General features: G+C 47.2%; 2 long non-coding RNA genes across 2 annotated transcripts; both read right to left on the bottom strand.

Moving 5' to 3' along the window:
- Nucleotides 1-1,039: 1,039 nt before the first annotated feature.
- On the bottom strand, nt 1,040-11,943 carry LOC131505532 (uncharacterized). The gene is made up of 3 exons (XR_009258442.1): nt 11,892-11,943; nt 4,794-7,664; nt 1,040-1,885 (listed from the first exon to the last, which is right to left on the bottom strand). It is a non-coding gene; the product is annotated as an uncharacterized LOC131505532 (long non-coding RNA).
- Nucleotides 11,944-12,168: 225 nt separating this feature from the next.
- On the bottom strand, nt 12,169-15,753 carry LOC131505534 (uncharacterized). Its single transcript, XR_009258444.1, has 3 exons — nt 15,281-15,753; nt 12,779-12,971; nt 12,169-12,316 (listed from the first exon to the last, which is right to left on the bottom strand). It is a non-coding gene; the product is annotated as an uncharacterized LOC131505534 (long non-coding RNA).
- Nucleotides 15,754-20,098: the final 4,345 nt, after the last annotated feature.

Here is a 20,098-nt window from a genome sequence, read left to right on the forward strand (position 1 = left end):
TCTAGGTTACCTTCCGTTCTCCTCTTCCTCCTCTTGGCTTTGTCCACACAGCCGCCTCCCAGCTGCTCCCCTGCCTCCAGTCTTTCCCTCAGCAGGTGCCCCTTCCTCTTTGGGGCCATTCTCTCCATCGGTGCCCTGTCCTCATCTGCACTGGTCCCTCTGTCATGACTCCTACCTTCCTGATCTGAGAGTATCTTGTTCGGTTTGTGTTTCCCCCTTGAAATACTGACCTGCGTGCACATGCTGTGTCTCAGCTGCCTGAGAGCTCTCTGCAGGCGAGGGGTCCAGGTGATACAGAGAAGTTCCCTGCTCGTGAAGAAGGTATTCTCTAGGGGAGGCAGGACATGGGCGTGGGTGCTCATTTACAAACACGTAAATGAGGAAGGTCATTGTCAGGCGATTCGTGCTACAGAGGCCGAAAGAATCTGGATGATGGGACAGAGCAGCAGGGGTAGCTGGGAGACCTTTTCCATGATGTCTTGCTTTTCTGCGCACCTTGGGAACGGGCGGGGTGGGGGGGCACTGGCGGCCTGTGCCCTGGATTCTCTTTTCAAAGATGTTTGTTTAGTCAACAGTCTCAGAAGATAGAGGCAGAGCCTCCCTCCGGAGCAAAGGGCAGGGCGGCTGACTGTCCAGCAAAGAAAGACGATGTCCCGTTCGGGGCAGAAGGAGGACACCAGGTGCCCGTGTGTCCGTTAGAACAGATCCGGGCTCCCTGAACTCAGGCTTCCTCACCTGTGACACAAGCCCACCGAGGGGGCAGCATCAGCCTGGATTGCTGGGTGCCACCGACGTGCGGTTTGGGGAGCAATGGAAACCCATGCAAATGTGAAGCCTGGGCTGCGGGCTGTGCTGGGGGCACTAACGTCCTGGTCTCTGGCCCAGAGAGGCCCACGTCTTCTGCCGGCATCCATGAGATGTGGCGGGCTAACCTGTTAGCCCAGGGAAAAATCTGGTAAGTGAGGAGACCCATTCATTCATTCATTCATTCACGTGTATTTATTGCACTCCTGCCACTCACCAGGCACTTTTTTAAGTACTTGCATAGAATAAACCCCTCAAATATTCCGGTCCTATGAAGCTTATACTTTATTGCAAGGGAAGACCAACAATAAACTACCTAAAGAATATAATATATAGAAAGATACTAAGTCTAATATTATATAGCATCATATGGTGCATAATGTGATAAGTAACATGGAAAGATAGATCAGGGAAGGGCTGGGCTGGGGTAGGGGAGAAGGTTTATCGTTTTAAATGGATATGAAACAGAAGTGGCCCAGATTTTTTAGTTTTATTGGTGAAGGGAGGGCAGTTAGCATATTCTCGGTGGAGGGGGAACCACTGACGGGTATAAGCAGGGGAATGATGACCTCCGATTTGCTGTTTTAAGGATCGCCTTGGCTGCAGGGCAGGGAGGGGGTGATGGTGGGGAGAGCAAGGGAGCAGAGGCTGTCAGCTGCCCAGGAGGGAGGCCGGATGTGGGCAGTGGGACGGAGATGGAGAGAAGTGTCATATTCCGAAGAAGGGAAGGGAGGGGAATATATTTTGGAAGTAGAAATGACAGAGGTTTGCGACAGATTGGTTGTGGAGTGTGAGAAAGACAAGAATCCAAGATGACACTTGGGTTTCGGACTTGAACCACTGGGTAAAATGGAGGTGCCACTGACGGGGGGGGAGGGGGGCGGGGAGGCTGGGGGTGGAACAAGTCTCCATGGAGACTGACCACGTTGTCCGTGATTTATAGATTTCATCTCAACACACACCTCTGTGCTCAGAAGTGAGAGCCACGTTTCATGACAATCTGCCGGAATGTGGAAGCCTTCCGATCTCTGGCGTTTCTCTCTGCGTGGTCTCTGGTTCTTACATCCGTGAATGTGTGTATCTGTGTGTGTTGATGCAGGAGGCGTATCAAAAGATTTGGCAATGTCATAGTAATAGAAACGTATAATAACATGTTAATAATATATATACAAATAATAATAGAAATACATAAGTACACAAATCACAATATAAAACTCATATACTATAGTATATATATTATACATAACACTTGATGGAAATATAGAAACATTTAAAATGTGCCTTTTAAATCTCAAATATATATATTTTTATAGAATGATCACAAAGTGGTAAGTTGTAACATACATCATTCATCTATTCGGTCCAGTAATCTCTAAAGCATTGGTTGACGTTTGGAAATTGCAGATGTAATTTTTGTTTGTTTCTTAGGTGTGGCTGTCACTAGCCATATGACACCACCAGCAGGTCTGAGCTGTCATTGGACAAGGGGGTGGCATTGTCAGGAAAAGTGGTGAGAAATCTGAAAAGGGGAAGAAGAGAACCCTGGGTGTCTCCAGTCCTTCTGGCTTATATGCACTTTTGGGTTTTTTTAATTTTTTTATTTTTTGTTTTGAAATTTACTCCCAAGTTAGTTATCATGTAGTGCAATAATGATTTCGGGAGTAAATTCCAGTGATTCATCCCCCACATATAACACCCAGTGCTCCTCCCCACAAGTGTCTTCCTTAATGCCCTTTGCCCATTTAGCCCATCCTCCTACCCACAACCCCTCCAGTTTGTTCTCTGTATTTAAGAGTCTCTTCTGTTTTGTCCCCCTCCCTGTTTTTATATTATTTTTGCTTTCCTTCCCTTATGTTCATCTGTTTTGCATCTTAAAGTCCTCATATGAGTGAAGTCATCTGATGTTTGTCTTTCTCTGACTAATGTCGCGTAGCATAATACCCTCTAGTTCCATCCACGTAGTTGCAAATGGCAAGGTGTCACTCTTTTTGATTGCCGAGTAGTACTCCATTGTATAGATATACCACATCTTCTTTATCCATTCATCTGTCGATGGACATAGTATGCACCTTTGGTTTTGAGCTACTTCACAGCTCTGTGTGTTACAGAAACTGGCAGTAGTATAATTGATCTTTGTCCACAGAAATGCAAATTAATATTATCCACTGGAGATATGATAGACTATCCCCCTGGGGATATGGACCTGTTTTGGATCAACTTGCATATTTATTTCAGCATTCTTGATTTTCTCTGTAGTGTGTTCTCTGAATTCTCCTTTGCGTGGATTGTAACATCCTACTGGCTTCTTCATCAGTTAATGAGCTATATCTTTGACACACATTCATCTAATAGTTGTCCGAGTTAAGCTGATTTTACCATTTAAAAATTATTTTTAACAACATCAAATGTTTCCAAAGATCATCTATTAAGTGGGTAGTTATTAGGTTATCCAAGATCCCCATAACTAGAGATTTTCTCTTAACGTCAACGATATCGGTCAAGATGCTGAACCCTCTCTTAACTTCTATTGACCTAACAGCAATAACATTACAATCTTTTCTAACTGCTTTTATACTGCCTGATACTTTTTAAAACTTTAACATCTTTATTATCAAGTAAGTCACAGACAATGTCTTGAAATGTCATTTTAATTAATTGGCTTAATTTGTTACGTTTTTCCTTCATCTGCAATCCAGAAGTTCTGTAAACCTTGTTGGCCAAGTTTCAGGATTCAGTAAATTGGAATAACTCAAAAGTTTTCAAAATTTTTCATATGTTGTTCTTAAATACATTCACATACAATTTTGTAAACAGGCTAATATATTCAATCTTGAAATTGATACAGTCTTCCCAAATTGTTATAGATCATTTTCTTATTTCTGTCAAGTCTTTCTCTTCATTTTTGCAGATTTATCTACAAGTAAGTTCAACCACTTTATCATTCACTGCATTCATGTTGGCTTTAATAGCTGAAACCTTTCTTTCTTTTTAAGCAATCTTTACACCCAATGTGGGGCTCGAACTTACAACCCTGAGATCAAGAGTCGTATGTTCTACCAACCGAGCCAGCCAAGCACCAGGAACACTTCTTTCTTATAAAGCTAAGAAAAGCGCTGAGTTCTTTTTATGACATCATTTATCAAGGTCACGTATCTGCATGATGTTTTGTTTTCCATACTGTTTATTTCCATTTCGCAGTTTATTACCATTCAAGGCTGGCTACAATCTCCAGCTGGCTCTTGAAGGTCTAGTAGATCCAAATATTCTTCCAGTTTTCATTTTTTCGGTTCCTTCCTTTTCAGACACATTATTTGATTTTCTTTGATAGTCACTCAATACATGGTAGAAAATATTTAAAGTTACTTGCTATGAACCTTTCATTACATTGACCCCAAATAATTGAACGACATCTATGACACAAGAGTTTCTTTGTGTGTTTAAAATTTTTTTTTAACTTTTTTTCATGTTCATTTGTTTATTTTGAGAGTGAGAGGCAGGGGGAAGGGCAGAGAGAGAGAGGGAGAGAGAGAATCCCAAGCAGGCTCCGTGCTGTCAGCACAGACCCCAATGTGGGGCTCGACCTGAGCCAAAATCAAGGGTCAGATGCTCAACCAACTGAGCCACCCAGGCATCCCACTTTGTGTGTTTAAAAATGGATTGTAGGGGTGGCTGCGTGGCTCAGTAGGTTGAGTGTCCAACTTCGGCTCAGGTCATGATCTCACGGTTCATGAGTTTGAGCCCTGCATTGGGGTCTCTGCTGTCAGCACGGAGCCCGCTTCAAATCCTCTGTCCCCCCTCCCTCTCTGCCCTCCCCCACTCATGCTCTCTCTCTCTCTCTCTCTCAAAAATAAACATTTAAAAAAATAATAAGGGTGAAAAAATAAACAATAAAGAAATATATGGTAGGGGGGACATAGTTTTACAAAATCCCATTAAGGAGAATATGAGCAAACACTATTCTACGTAAGGATATTTTATAATTTACTTACCTTTTTACCTGTCAATGGGTGTCCAGGTTCTTTGCTGTCATAAACAATGATGCAATGAACATCTGTGTGTTCACACTCCCCTGAGCAGACGTTTCTCCAGATTTATGCTGTAAGTAGGATTTCAGGGTGAAAGAAATGGGCATTTTTAACTTTACTGGGTATTTTCATCTGCTCCCCAAAGTGGATGACCTGACTTACGACCCCACCACAGTGTCTCCGCGCCCCTGATTCTCCACGTCCTTGAAGACACTCGGCCCCATCAGACCTCTTCATCTTTGCACATCCTGTAGGTCTGGAGTGATGCTTGCTTCCTCACTATCTTCTTCTGATTACCAGGCACTGTGCCAGGCCACCAAAAAGGGACATGGTCCTGTCTTAGAGGTCCCTGCTGAGTGAAGGGGAGCAAGTCCAGAATAACTTTCAGGGACACCGACCCGTGTTGGGCTCTTTATATTTTCCCCTCTCTGGTTCTAAGAGTCTTCCCCAGGGCAGGTGTATGGGGCAGAAATTCCCCGGAAGCCATCCCCTCCTTGTGTTCTGAATTCACTGGGAAGATAGATCTTGGAGGTCCTTGGTTGGGAACAGTCCCTGAGACCGCTCCGGGGATGGAGAGACTCCTCCTGGGGGCGGCTTGGGCACCAGGGCTCCAGTCTGGGCTGGGATGCCAGTGTCTGGGAACGGCCAAGAGCGGAGTGGGTGGGGCAAGGCCGTCCGGAGTTACGGTGTCCCTCTGATGGGACTGCCTCTAATATTTCACTCTGGTTAGGGCACTGGACCAGGACGGGAAGCATCAGGAGGCCTGAGAATGAAAGTCATGAACTTTCCTGCTTCCCTGGGTACGATGGAGGCTTGGAGTCCAATTTGATTGAGGAGGAAGAGGGAGACGGATGCTCCACTGCACCTGTGTGTGTGGGTAAGCCACGCAGTAAACAGACCATCTCGATGCATCGTGAAACACGTGTCTCTACAGGGCAACGGCGTGCGTGGGCACCGCATGGGCACTCAGCTCAGTCCCAAGGTCAGGGGACCTTGGAGGGGGGAGTGTCCCTCAAGGGGGAGGAGGAATCAGACCAAAGCATCAAGTGTTAAGGAAATTGGGTTTCTCTTTGGAATAATAAATGGAGGAATATCAAAGAGAGGAATAAATCTGCATTTGTGAAAGATGATCCTGCCTGCAGTGTAGACAATGGATCAGGGGTCAGGAGACTGGAGTGAGCAAGGGAGACTTGGCAGGCAATGATGCAGGTGACACTAGGTGGTCACAATGGCTGTGACCAGAAACACAACCCCGGGGGGCCTGATGCTGCTCTGGTGGGAGGGGCTGGGAAGGCAGCGACAGGCCCCAAGGAGCCCAGGAAGAGCGGGTGTGGGTGGGTGGGTGTGAAGGCGAGGGTTCTGTCAGGGCCCGTTCCATTTGGCAGCCTGGGGACCTAACAGGAAGTGAGGACCTCGTCAGAAGCTCATGAGCAGGACCGGGGACCAGTCATTTAGTTTAAGGGTCACTTAGTTTAAGTAAAGATACAGGGGTGATGACATCACCCAGGGAGGGCGAGAAGGCGGAGAAGGAGAGAGGGTCTGGGACAGGAATGGCTATTGCGTAGTTTCAAGATACAATCAAGTTCCATTGTGAACTGGCTGCCCCTACCTTTTTTTTTTTTTTTAATTTTTGTTAATGTTTCTTTTTGAGAGAGAGAGAGACAGAGAGAGAGACAGAGCATGAGCAGGGGAGGGGCAGAGAGAGAGGGAGGCACAGAATCCAAAGCAGGCTCCAGGCCCCGAGCTGTCAGCACAGAGCCCGACGCGGGGCTCAAACTCACAAACCATGAGATGGTGACCTGAGCCGAAGCCGGACGCCTAACCAACTGAGCCCCCCGGGCACCCCTGTCTCTGTCTTTTTGTTGCCATCCTCGACGTGAATTTATAATCGTTTCCCCCAACCTTACCTTACAGAGCATTTCATATAAAAATGAACCACTGCTTCTATTATCCTGAATACTGGAAAAACCGTGTCACAAGCCACAAGGGCCACATGCGCTGCTGTGAGTTGCCTTCCCGGCTGCACGTTGTGTTAGTCGTGAGACTCTTAGCTCACGGGTAGCTCATAAAGTTCCTAATTAAATGGGAGTGGGAAAACACGTTTATTATTTATTTATTAGCAAACAGCCTTTGATAATGAACCTGAGCACCTTGACGACATGTACCGACAGGATCTTTTCGAATCTGGGCTCATCGGGGACGGCTATAGAGAAGGGGGTGGGCTCTTTTTTACAACCAGACCAGAACTACTCAAAAGGTGTTTTCTTCTTCGAAGTGGGAGATTTAGTCAAGCGATTACGTCCTTTGAGAGGACACGATTGAAATGCTTTTGGGGGGCAAGACTCTCTCCTAAATACCTGCCTCAGGGGCTCAAGCCATCTCTTTGGAGGAGGATGAGGGGGCTTGACTTTTAGGATCAGCCAAGTCGTTGGGAGCCAAGTGTGATGAATGAGAGGAAAGACTGAGCCAAGTAATAGCAGATCAGCAAACTTGCGGTATCCCCTCCCCCGTTCGGGCCTCCCCCTCCCCTATTCTCACCCACTCACGAAGGGCATTGCCATCCACCAGCCTGAAAAACAACTTCATTAGAGCATTTGTTTATAATTTAAATTATAATTCACCCCTCCTTAGTCAGTTTTGTGTTTTCTCTAACACACATTCCAGAACATTCCGTTCCGGTAAAACACAGGCACCGAGAACGTGTTCAAAAAAATTCTAGGGGTGCCTGGGTGTCTCAGTCGGTTGAGCGTCCGACTTCAGCTCAGGTCATGATATGTTTGTTGAGTTCGACGCACACGTGGGCATCCCTCCCCCACTCTCTCTCTCTCTCTCTCTCTCTCACTCTCTCTCAAAATAAATAAAACATTTAAAAAAATATTAATTGAACTTCAAAATGAGCTGCAAGCCAGAGGAAGTAGCAGTGGGCCGGCAATGGACGACCTACGGTAACAAGACGGTACCCTACTGTTTTCTTCAGTGATTTCAAAGCTATTAGTTCATGTAATTCGCATCCAGCCACCCAGAAAGATGGGCCAGGCAAGTCCCAATATCCCTATTTTACAGACAAGGGCGCAAAAACCAAGCTTATAAGGGAAGGAAATGCCGTGGTTCAGACGGGACGGCTGATCATTAGAGCTGGAGGGAATCTGGTCAGATATCGAGCCTGAGGTCACTTTACGAGCTGTTTGCTAGGAGAGCCAACGTTAGATTCCAAGCTCTTCAGTTTCTAATCAAATTCCAAGAGGGTGATTCCAAACACGTCAGCGAACGGCAGGATCACCGCAGCGAATACATGTGCGTCCTCCCCACAATGGCGCGGGACGGCAACACTCACCTGGGGTCTCCGGCACCAGACTGCCTGGGTGGGAATCCTGGTTCAGCCCCTTTGGGACTCAGTAAACTTGAGGGACCTCATAAATCGATTCACACCCAGGCGTCCATGATTAATGTGATGTCTATCCCAGTCGAACCTACTTTTTGAAAGAGACTGCCTGGAAATCTTTAGCCCCCCAGGCACCAATCTCCGCTGCTGGTGCCTCACCTAATACCTGACACAGAGTCAGCACTCCATAAATAATGGAACTCAGGCGTAGTTGAACTTGAGCGTGGAGGTTCTGGAGCAAGAGGGACCGTGCTGAAATTCCTCAGTTCATCCTACAGACGTGACGCATTCCCTATTCCCCGAGGTTTTTGTGGCCCCGAAAACTTACTTTGGGATGGGCAAGGATAAGCTAATGAATTAGGGAAATCTGGCAAAATTATAATGATAAGGTAATAAGCTCTATTATATCAGTTTTCAGGGAGTTAGAGTGAACCATTCCAACGAAGACACTGGCTAATAGGTTGCTGTGGCCAAAAGCCCATAAAATACATCAAGGATTTCCGCAAAGCTGAGAATATGTTCCCATCACTCTCAGAAGCGAGGGTACCAGATGCACTTTAATTATGGCATGTCAAGAAAATATCTTGAGGAAGAACCATTAAAAAATAATCAGGAGAAGGAGAGAGAGGCTGATATTGGGGTTAGAATAAGAAGGTTAGGATCTTTTTTTTTTTTTTTTTTTTTTTTTTTTTGCCTAGAAAGACAATGGCTCTGAGGAAAAATAGAGAATAATTTCTTTTTTTAACTTTTATTTATTTTTGAGACAGAGAGAGACAGAGCATGAACGTGGGAGGGTCAGAGAGAGGGAGACACAGAATCTGAAACAGGCTCCAGGCTCTGAGCTGTCAGCACAGAGCCCGACGCGGGGCTCGAACTCACGGACCGCGAGATCATGACCTGAGCTGAAGTCGACAGCTCAACCGACTGAGCCACCCAGGCGCCCCAGAGAATAATTTCTTCACGGATTTTCTGTTTATTGGACAAATTTACCAAATGCCTACTTGGTCCAGGCACATTTAGGTGCTAGAATTCACCAACACACAAGACAGACCAATCCTTGTCCTTGTGTGTGTCGGAGGGGGGGGCTGGCGAGGGGGGTCACTGGATATTAATATAAATTTGTTTTTTCCAAACTTTGGAAAATTAGGTAGAAAGATTATCTTATGAAGCCTGAAAGGGGTATATTTAGACCAAGCATAAGAACCCCTGCACAATGCCCGGGACTAGAGCAGTGCCCTGTGGATAATTGGTCATTTTATCTAACAGAAGTGCTGTTGTTCTTAATATCCTTTATCTTTGCGACATTAAAACTCCAAGAAAACTCCAGAAAAAGTAGGCGAAGGACAGCAGGCAATTCAGAAAGAAGAGAAATGGCCAATCGAATCAAATGCAAATTCGAATATGTGCACAATCAAATGCAAAGGAGAATATATGCAAATTTAAATGCAAATTAGAACACATGCAAAATTAAAGGCAAATTAAGACATAACAGTGCAAGTCGCTAGAAACTTCAAGAGTTAGTAGCTACGCAGGTAGGAAAGGCTAACAGATTCTATTAAATCCACACAAGGTGTATAATGATTGATTAGTGAGAACTAGGCATTGGGGGATATGAAAACCAACACTTGAACAATAGTTTGTTGTCAGAGGCTCCTAGCATAGCTCATTGAGTTTAACCCGAGATTTCTGTTCTGCAGGCTCACGGACCCATTCCTGGGGACCACCATGGGGAGGCAGAAAAACGCTGAGTTGAATTTTTGGCACGCGGCCCAGCCGGGCTTTCTTATGTAACAATCGCCTGAGCTAGTTAGTATGAGAACTTTTGAAATAAAAGCTAAGAGTGGCCAAAACAAATATGTGGCCAGATTAAAGCCAGCTTGGCCAATGTTTCTCTAACATTCCTGCTTTATAAACATAGAAAACAGTAAGAAAAGAGAAGGTTGTGTTTTTGCCACAAATCATATTTGTGATCCTTGTTTGTCTGTCTTCACTATCAAAAGCTTGAGCATTCCAGAGAGTCCACTGGGAGCTTTCGAAACACCAACCAAAACAAAGCAAAAGTCAGGGATGGAGAAACTAAGGTTCCCTGTTCTCTTGTGGGTGTCACCGAAGTTTTCGCTTTCATAACCGATGTCGGGTCTTTCAAGCAAACGCCTAGAACTCTGCCCTCTCTGCAAACCAGGTATTTGTGGACCAGGTGATGTATTTGTTCAGCATATCCTGTGCCTTTATTCCCAGAAGAAAGGGAATGGGACAGAACACTCTGTCAAATAAACAATTGCCCAAGGTCTTGGGCAAGAGAAATTGGGACAGGAAGCAGACAGCGGACTCTTTGCCCTAGGTAACTGCCTGATAAGGTAAACACACCGTGTACAATGAGTTCCTGTCCTCCTGTGATAAATATTTATATGCTGAGCCCTGTGTTTGAAAGCACTAAACCATCCCTCAGTCTGAACATTGACCTTTCGATGCAGAACACAGGGCTAATTTTACAGGTGATGTAATTAATTTTTGTGGCTCCAAGCCGTACTGGGAACGAGAGAAATGGTTGTTTTGGTGATTGTTTAAGAGGGATTCGGCAGGCTGCGCACAGCGTTCGGGTAACAGTAGCAGCACACGGTCTTCAGATTTCTTAGTCACACCTGGAATTCAAGGATCTTAGGAAGACGGTGGTGTAGGGAGCTTATCACAAACAAACTCAGGTTCTCCGGATGTTAGAGGAGGTGATGAACTCGACCCTGTGTTCAGGCACGGCCTTGCACTAATGTTCGGAGCATGCCAAGGGCTTTATTTTTAGCAAATGGCTTTAGCATGGCCCCAAGTTTCTGTGACCGGGATGTACTTCACTTTAACATTAATAAGATGTACAGGCAGACCACTATTTCACGGTGAGCTGAACTGACCCCGTCCCCCAGAACGTAAAAGGCCGATGATGATTGAGGAAAGATACTTGCCACGAAACAGCACCATCCCGTGGTCCAAGCTGGAAACCAGGGTCCGTCCGCACCCCTCTCTCTCGCCCCTGTGTTCAGCGCATCTAAAGACCTTGTTCCACCCCTGAAATATCTCAAATGCACACACTGCCCCCATCACACTTTGCCAATTCTCTGCCTCTCCCAACTCACCCTTTGCACAGGTGTCCCCGGGCACGAACTCACAGCAGTGCCCTCTGCGCTTCCGTTTCTCATTAACTGGCACATTCTCCGGTTCTGCATCTTGGGTCCCCCTCCCCTGACCCACCCTCTGCCAGGTCTTGTGGATCGGCCTTCTGGAACACCTTGGAGCCATCCACCCACATCACTGGGGGTTCACTGCCTCTACCCTTTCTCACGTGGGCCCTCATGTCCCACTTGGACCGCAGAAATGACCTCCATGACCTCTGGGGCCCATTCAGCAGCTCCGGCCTCAACGTCCCCAGCAAAGCCAGAGGGACCTTTCCCAACCACAAGCCCGATGAGGCCACTTCTTGGCTGAAAACCAGTTCGGACTTCCCTCCGCCCTGAGGATGAAGACAGAGCTCCCATCCCACTTTCAGGGCCTGTGGCACTACCCTAGTGCCACCCCCAGGGTGGGCTGCTCAGCCATGCCAGCTCCCAACACGGAGCCCAGGGGACTTCCTCCCTTTTCGCTCGTTCATTCGCTTCCAAAAACTCATCCGCGTCTGAGATCAGCTTACTTACTCGCCTGCACATCACAGGTGCTCAGTGCATGTCTGTGGAATAAATGAATGGAGGGGCGCCTGGGTGGCGCAGTCGGTTAAGCGTCCGACTTCAGCCAGGTCACGATCTCGCGGTCCGTGAGTTCGAGCCCCGCGTCAGGCTCTGGGCTGATGGCTCGGAGCCCGGAGCCTGTTTCCGATTCTGTGTCTCCCTCTCTCTCTGCCCCTCCCCCGTTCATGCTCTGTCTCTCTCTGTCCAAAAAATAAATAAAAAACGTTAAAAAAAAAAAATTTAAATGAATGGATGAAAGAACCAACCAAGGAAACCTCCGTCCCAGGGTGATAAACGGTGAACTCGTCCGAGAAAATGGCAGACCTTAAAGAAGACCATACGCTAGGAGTCCAGGCCCTGGATGGCCATCTTATCCATAGTTGTGGACAAAGAGTCTAGAAAGGAAAATGAACAGTTGCTGGCCGACTGTCTGACCGCCTCACCTTGATCTGGAACTCTCTAATCTCTGTGCCCACCCCCCCCCCCCCCCCCCCCGGTCCCCTGCACTGGTCTTCCTTCACATTCCAGCTCAAAACACATTCCTTCACGTCGCTGGACACGCCCGCCCGCCAGGCCAGTCCTTTGGGCCTCAGGGCCTTGCACCTGCTAATATCTCTCCAGCCCCTCCCCCTCCCACCGCAAGTGGTTATTTCCTACTCCTTCATCGAACTGCAACTCCGATGTCACTTCCTGAGAGGAACCTTCCGGAGCCCTAGGCCAGATCAGATCCCCTCACAGCATGCCAGTCCTTGCCCAAACACCAATCAACCCATTTTGCAAATACGGGTTTGGGTAACTCTTTCGCTACCATTTACCTTCTTGCCCCATGAAGGCGGGGATTGTGGGGTGTTCCTCACCTCTTCAGGCAGACCTCCATCCAACACAGCAGCTTGTCTAAAGCGGTGCCCAACTAATATTTGGTGATTTTTATGGAAGCACGGGGAGTGTTGATACTCTAATATGCTTTACGTATGTGACCCTCAGACTCCAGGAGAACGAGTGGGCAAAGGAGGTAGCAGGCAATCCAAACGATACAAACGGTCCAGCAACCTTAGTAGCAACGAGGGAAATGCACGTTAGAACATAACAAAAGATCACTTCGACATGATAAGTTGCAAGCTCTCCGAAAAGCAATCATAACACCTGCAAGATCGACGCAATCTCTATCAAAATCCTAACAATCTGTTTTTGCAGAAATAGAAAATCCCTCCCAAAAATTCACAGGCAATTGCAAGGGACTCTGCACAGCCGGAACCATGCTGGAAAAAAACAAAGTAGGAAATCTCACCCTGCCTGATTTCAAAACTTCCTACAAAGCTACAGTAATCAAAACGGGGTGGTCCTGCCACAGAGACAAGACTTCTAGACCAATAGAATAATCTAGAACAGGAAAATGAAATAGATATCCCAGAAAGAAATCCTCACCTAACTGGTCAAATGATTTTCAACAAGGGTCCTAAGACCATTCCATGGAGGAAAGGACAGTCTTTTCCCAACGGTGTTGGGAAAACTGGACATCCACATGCACAAGAACAAAATTGGACTCTTCCCTAACACGATATGCCTGCTCAAGTGGGCGAGGGGCAGAGAGAGAGCAGGACATAGAGAATCCCAAGCAGGCTTCTCACTGTCAGTGCAAAGCCCGACGTGGGGTTCAGACCCAGGAACTATGAGATCATGATCCAAGCCCAAATCAAAGGTCAGATGCTTAACCAACTGAGCCACTCAAGCACCCCTGCAATTGCATTTGTAATTGTATCTGGATGGTCTTCTAGAAGACGTGGGAACAACAACTTCAAAGGCCACGGGTGTCCCTTCAGCGGCGGGTCTTAGATGGATGCTGTGGGGGCCACTTGCCGTCCTAGGGGGCTCAGGGGTTTTAGCTGTTTGGGCATCTGATAAAGGACTGATCACCACTCCCGGGTACCCGGCCTTCCTCTTTGTTACCAGAACTGGGCTTTTACTTCTGAATGTTATGAACCAAGCTATTTGAAACTTTCAAGAAAGTGTCTGCACAGTCCAAATCATAAAAGAAGCCAGACACCTGCAGAGGAGGTGGGCAGGTATGAGGGTGATACCCCAGTGGTGATGTCTGCTTCCCCCACAGCCCAGGCGGGGCCCTGTGCTGGTGTCATGCTTTTAGGGGCCCCCACTTTGGTCTGACTGCACCCTCCCTCATAGAGCAAGGACCCTGGTCCCCACTTCCAGGTTGTACTCTGGTCTCCTGGGACCCCGGGATCCTCTGCCCCAAGTGTCCCCAGCCAACTTGTAGGGTCTGCCCTTCTGTCAGCGGGCCAGGCTATGGTGTGTGTCCCTCTAGGCAAGAGGGTCAGGGGAGGGACAACAGGCCTCATCCAGGGCCATACTCTCGTGACCGCTGTGCCCAATCGCAGGCCACTGTACCACTGCAACCTGCATTAAAAAGAAAAACAAAATAGGTGGGGGGCCTGGGTGGCTCAGTTGGTTAAGCATCCGACTCTTGATTTCGGCTCGGGTCATGATCTCATGGTTCATGAGTTTGAGTCCCACATTGGGCTTTGTACTGACAGCTTGGAGCCTGCTTGGGATTCTGTCTCCCTCTCTCTCTACCTCTCTCCTGCTGGCGCTCTCTCTCTCAGAATGAATAAATAAACTTTAAAAATGTTTAAAAAACACAGCAGGGGCTCCTGGGTGGCTCAGTCGGTTTAGCATCCGACTTCAGCTCAGGTCATGATCTCGCAGCTTGTGAGTTCAAGCCCTGTGTCGGGCTCTGTGCTGACAGCTCGGAGCCTGGAGCCTGCCTCGGATTCTGTGTCTCCCTTTCTCTCTGTCCCTCCCCTGCTCGTGCTCTGTCTCTCTCTCTCAAAAATAAATAAACATTAAAAAAAATTTTTTTTAATAGAGCAAGATAGAAAATACAGCAGGCATATATAACTATTTTGGTAAAATATTGGTTTCTGTTATGTAGTCTGGGCTTAATGTCAAACGCATCTCCTCCTGTGTGTCTCGGCCCGGAGAGCTTGACAAAGCAGGTAGGACACACAGGTGGGCGTAGCCATGGCCCCTTCGGTGGAGAGAGACGCAGGGAGGCCCTGTGTCCACAGACCCCCGAGACCACCTGCACCAGGAGGCTCTAACCTGCGCCCGCGACGAGGCCAGAACCCTTGTCCCACTCTCCATCCTCCACCACGATCACCCTCAGAACCGCTGTTGATTCGCCCAGACACCTGCAGGAGCCTCCTCCCTGGTTTCCCGGTCCATGTCTCCTCTGACCCTCTCCCCTCCCCCATCCATTCGGCTCATCTGTCACTCCGTCCCTCACAAGCCCTCAGGGTCTCCTGTCCAACACCCCAGCTCTGTCCCAAATGAGCCTCACTCACTGGCCTCTGGCCCTGGCTTCTCCTTCCAGCATGAGTACTTTCTGTCCGGTTCTCCTGGCTGCTCCCATGTCTTCCAGGTCTCAGCTCAGATGTCCTCTCCTCGGAGGCGCCTTCCCGAGCCCCTCTGTCCCTGTCACAGCCCTGAGAGGCTCTTTTGCACACTTGCCTGCTTGCCGCCCGGGCCCCTAACCTTCCCGCCAGAGGGCAGCTCCAGGACAGCATGCCTGGCGCACAGCAGGTGCTCAATAAACACATCCTGGGTGAATAAGGAAGTTATCAGAGTGACCTTCTAATGCAGGACGGTGCGGGTGACCCAAAGGGGCAGATCGGCGCAAGGCTTGAGGCTGGCGTGGAAGTGACGTTAAGGTTCTACTCGCGCGGAAGGCCGGAGAGTGAACGTGCAAAGATTTCTCCCAGCGTCTTCGGTCTAGACTCTCGGATGTCTGCAAGTCTGCGCGTAATCATTAACTTTTATTGGGGACATATCGAGCTGTACTGCAGATATAATGTAATTGTTTCCTAGCTGCTAGCCGGCTGTCACTGGTTGAGGCAGGAGGATCTATGTGGAGCACTGCTAGATTTCCCACAGAGACCTGCCTCGGGCACTTTCCAGTTATTACACCCTGGGAAAAGGCCATAAAACCGATATTAGGCCCCAAATGACTTTTACAGCTGGAGACAACCAAAGCTCCTGTGTTTTCATCCCAGGACTACAACTCAGTCACAAAACGTCCCAGCATCCCACTTGCCAGCAGCATTTTCATTTTAGTTCGTTTTCGGGTGGCCGTGACAGCCACGAGGGGCGGGATTTGATTTTCTCTACCTTCGGTTTGTAGAGGAGGACTTTCGTGCACTTTGACTAATGGGACCTTCACTCCCTGGCTCCCTTTATTACCCTGCCTGCGGGACCCCGGGATCCCTTTTCCTCTCTCCAACATCGGCAATCTGTGTGATGGGAGAGGCCGTCTGGGGAGAGGCAGAAGTTGGTCGCCAGCCTCCAGTTTTACTAATAGGCTGTCCCCAACTTCTCTAAAGAGCCAACCGAACTTGGGGATTCGGGTCAGCTGGGACCCCGGTTTGTGGTTCACGGCTGCTGTGGGGTGCATACTCTCAGGATGAATAGAGGGTCACCGAACATTTCTCTTTTTGGAAAACGGAGCCTTTTACTTTTCACGGCTTTATGGAGACGCAGCTCGCGTCCCCTCCAGTTCACCCGCTTGAGGTGCATGACGCTGGGGCTTTTAGCGCGTTCACAGACCCGTGCACTTAACCCTGCAATTCCAGAACGCCTTCGTCACCCCAAAGAGAAACCGACACCGATTAGCCATCACCCCTCCGGTCCTCCCTTCCCCCCAGCTCCTGGCAACCACGGATCTACCTTCTGTCTCCATGGATTGGCTTCTTCCACACGTCTCATCTAAGTGGAAACCTACCACATGTGGTCCTCTGTGTCTGGCTTTCACGCAGCACGGTGTTTTCAAGGTTTATCCCCATCATAGCTTTTCTGCAGGTGTCTGCATTTTTATTGCCAAACAATAGCCTTCAGTGTGGGTGTGTCACTTCATCCATTCATGGATGGAAAAGTTACTGACCTTTGGTGCTCGAAGGGACATGGCAGGTCCTCCAATGCAGCCCTCAATTTCACAAAGGAGAGAAAGGAGGCACAGAGAGGGGAAGTGACTTATCCAGGGAGGCACAGCCAGCCTGGGAGACCTGATACTGACTGGAGCTTTGGTCTTATAAATCATGAAATGTTTCATGCTTACTGGAAAGTTAGAAAAAAAATACAGTGAACTCTCTCTCTCTGTTCACAGCCTTTACCCATTTCTCTTCGGGGTTTCCTTTTCTTTAATCACTTGTAGGAGTTCTTAGTAAATTCTAAAGGCAAATCATTTGTTGCTTACAAACCGTACCCAGCTTTTCCCAGTCTGTGGCTTGTATTGTCCTTTGCTTTCTGGTGTTGATGAGGTTTGGTGGACAGAAGTTTCTAATTTTAGTGAATTGTCTGTCTTGGTATTTATGGTTTGTGCCTTCCGAGTCTCGGTTAAGAAATCCTTTGTTAGGGGAGCCTGGGTGGCTCAGTTGGTTTATCATCTGACTCATATATATATGTGTGTGTGTGTGTGTGTGTGTGTGTGTGTATATATATATATATATTTAATGTTTATTTTATTTTTGAGAGAGAGAGAGAGAGAGAGCACGAGCAGAGGAGGAGCAGAGAGAGAGGGAGACACAGAATCTGAAGCAGGCTCCAGGCTCTGAGCGGTCAGCACAGAGCCCAACACAGGGCTGGAACCCATGAACTGTGAGATCGTGACCTGAGTCGAAGTCAGACACTTAACCAACTGAGCCACTCAGGTGCCCAAAGCATCTGACTCTTGATATTGGCCCAGGTCATGATGCAGTGTTCTGGGATCAAATCCCGTGTCGGGCTCTGCCCTAAGCGTGGAGCCTGCTTAAGATTCCCCCCCTGCCCCCTTTCTCTCTCTCTCTCCTTCTCCCTCTGCTCCCTCCCCCATTCGTGTGCTCTTTCTCTATCTCTAAATAAAAATTTTTTTAAAAATTAAAAAAAGAGAAATCCATTGTTAGTATTCTCCTAGCTTTTCCTCTAAATGTTTTCAAATTTTGCTTTTCACATTTAATTCATCTGGAATGTACTTTCTTTCTAGGTTCTTGGCGGGGGCTCTGTAGCAAAGACAGATTAACAAAAACACCCTTTTTTTCTTAATGTTTATTTATTTTGAGAGAGAGAGAGAGAGAGCGCACACAGTGAGGGAGGGGCAGAGAGAGGGAGACACAGAATCCAAAGCAGGCTCCAGGCTCTGAGCTGTCAGCACAGAGTCTGACGTGGGGCTCGAACTCACAAGCTGCGAGATCATGACCTGAGCCAAAGTCGGGTGCTTAACCCTCTGAGCCACCCAGGCCCACCCAAAAGCATACACTTTTATTTCAGATAAATTCTACATGACACAGGAGCCTTCACAAGGAAATGAAGACTCGAAGAGTAGTTAAAGCTGAGTGCTTTTTTTTTTTTTTTTTTTTAAATCTGAGTGCTTTTATACTGGGTTCGATGAGGAGTAGAAAGTCATGGGAAAGCATGATAGGACATTGGGGTAGGAGCCAAGAATAGTAAATTGGAGGAAACTTAGTGAGGTCTATTCATTCAGATTTCTCTTGGCATCCCCCTCATCTTTGAAGATGAGGATATTCCTTTCCTCCAGGTATACAGAGAGCACCTGTCGCATGAGGGTCTATGATCTACTTCAGGTGAAGGTCAGAGAGTCCTTCCGGCAACTACTGCTGCTCAGATTCCTTCCACGTAGGTCAGTCAATATGCCAAAGTGCCATATTTGGGGGGAGCGTGTCTCCCACACTGTCAAGACAGTACCTCCTTTACCACATAAATTATACCCATATACCTGTGGGTTTAATTTTGGGGCTCTGTTCCTTTGGTCTTTTTGTCTACTTTTGTGCCAATACCATATGTCTCAATTCCTATAAGCTCATAATAAGTCCTAATATTTAGAAGGGCAAGCACAAGCCCCACCACCTCTCACCTTGCCCTCTTTCTTCAAAATAACCTTTCTTTTAAGTTTGTTTATTTGATTTGAGAGAGAGAGAGAGAGAGGAGAGGGAGAAGGAGTGTGTGTGCATGTGCGTGTGAGCAGAAGAGGGGCAGAGAGAGAAGGAGGGAAAAAGAAAATTCCAAGCAGGCTCCTTACCGTCAGCTCAGAACCATGAGGTCATGACCTGAGCCAAAACCAAGAGTCAGACACGCAACTGACTAAGCCACCCAGATGCCCCTAAAATAGTCTTAACTTTTTGTCTTAACTTGTTTGCTTTTCCATCTAAACTCCAAGATAAGCTTGCCCATTCCTCAAAACTCCTTTTGGGGCTTTGATTGGTATTGCATTGAATTTATATGTTAATATGGAGTGTACTAACGTCTTTATGAGACATTGAATATTCCTATCCATGAAGATGGTATATAGCTCTCCTTTTTTAAATGTTTCAATACAGGGGCGCCTGGGTGGCTCAGTCGGTTGAGCGTCCGACTTCAGCTCAGGTCACGATCTCGCGGTCCGTGAGTTCGAGCCCCGCGTCGGGCTCTGGGCTGATGGCTCAGAGCCTGGAGCCTGCTTCCAATCCTGTGTCTCCCTCTCTCTCTGCCCCTCCCCCGTTCATGCTCTGTCTCTCTCTGTCTCAAAAATAAACATTAAAAAAAAAATTTTTAATGTTTCAATACATAGATTTTAAACAATTTTATAAATTGTATGATTTATGTTAGAAATTTTACCATTATAGTTTTACAATTTACAGAAATCATACACATCTTTTGTTACATTTATTCCTTGGTTATATAATTCTTCTTGCTATTGTAAATGGCGGTTTACAAACTATATTGTTGCCAGCATCTAGGAATACACATGAGATTAAATATTAATCTGAGATTCAGCAGCCATGATAAATTCTCGGAGTTCCCAAAAATGTATTGAATTTTTATGCAGATGATCACATTATCTGTGACCTATGACAGTTTTGGTTTTTTCCGTTCGAACTTACACCTTTTATTAACTTTTTTGTTCTTCATGCACAGGTTAGGACCCGAATCCTTCATACGGCTGAATGGAAGTGGAGACAGTGGGCACTGCTCCTCATACCTGACATTAAAGGAATGTTTCTCATTTAATCTTTAAGGGTGATGTTTGCTGTAGGTTTGCCAAATGTCCTCTATCCAGTTCTAGAAGATCCCTTCTGTTTCTAGTGACTCATGAATCCTTCCTCTGGTTTTAAAAATGGTTGTTATTAATTCATATT

Source organism: Neofelis nebulosa, chromosome 2 (genome assembly GCF_028018385.1).
Source record: "Neofelis nebulosa isolate mNeoNeb1 chromosome 2, mNeoNeb1.pri, whole genome shotgun sequence".
NCBI lineage: Eukaryota > Metazoa > Chordata > Mammalia > Carnivora > Felidae > Neofelis > Neofelis nebulosa.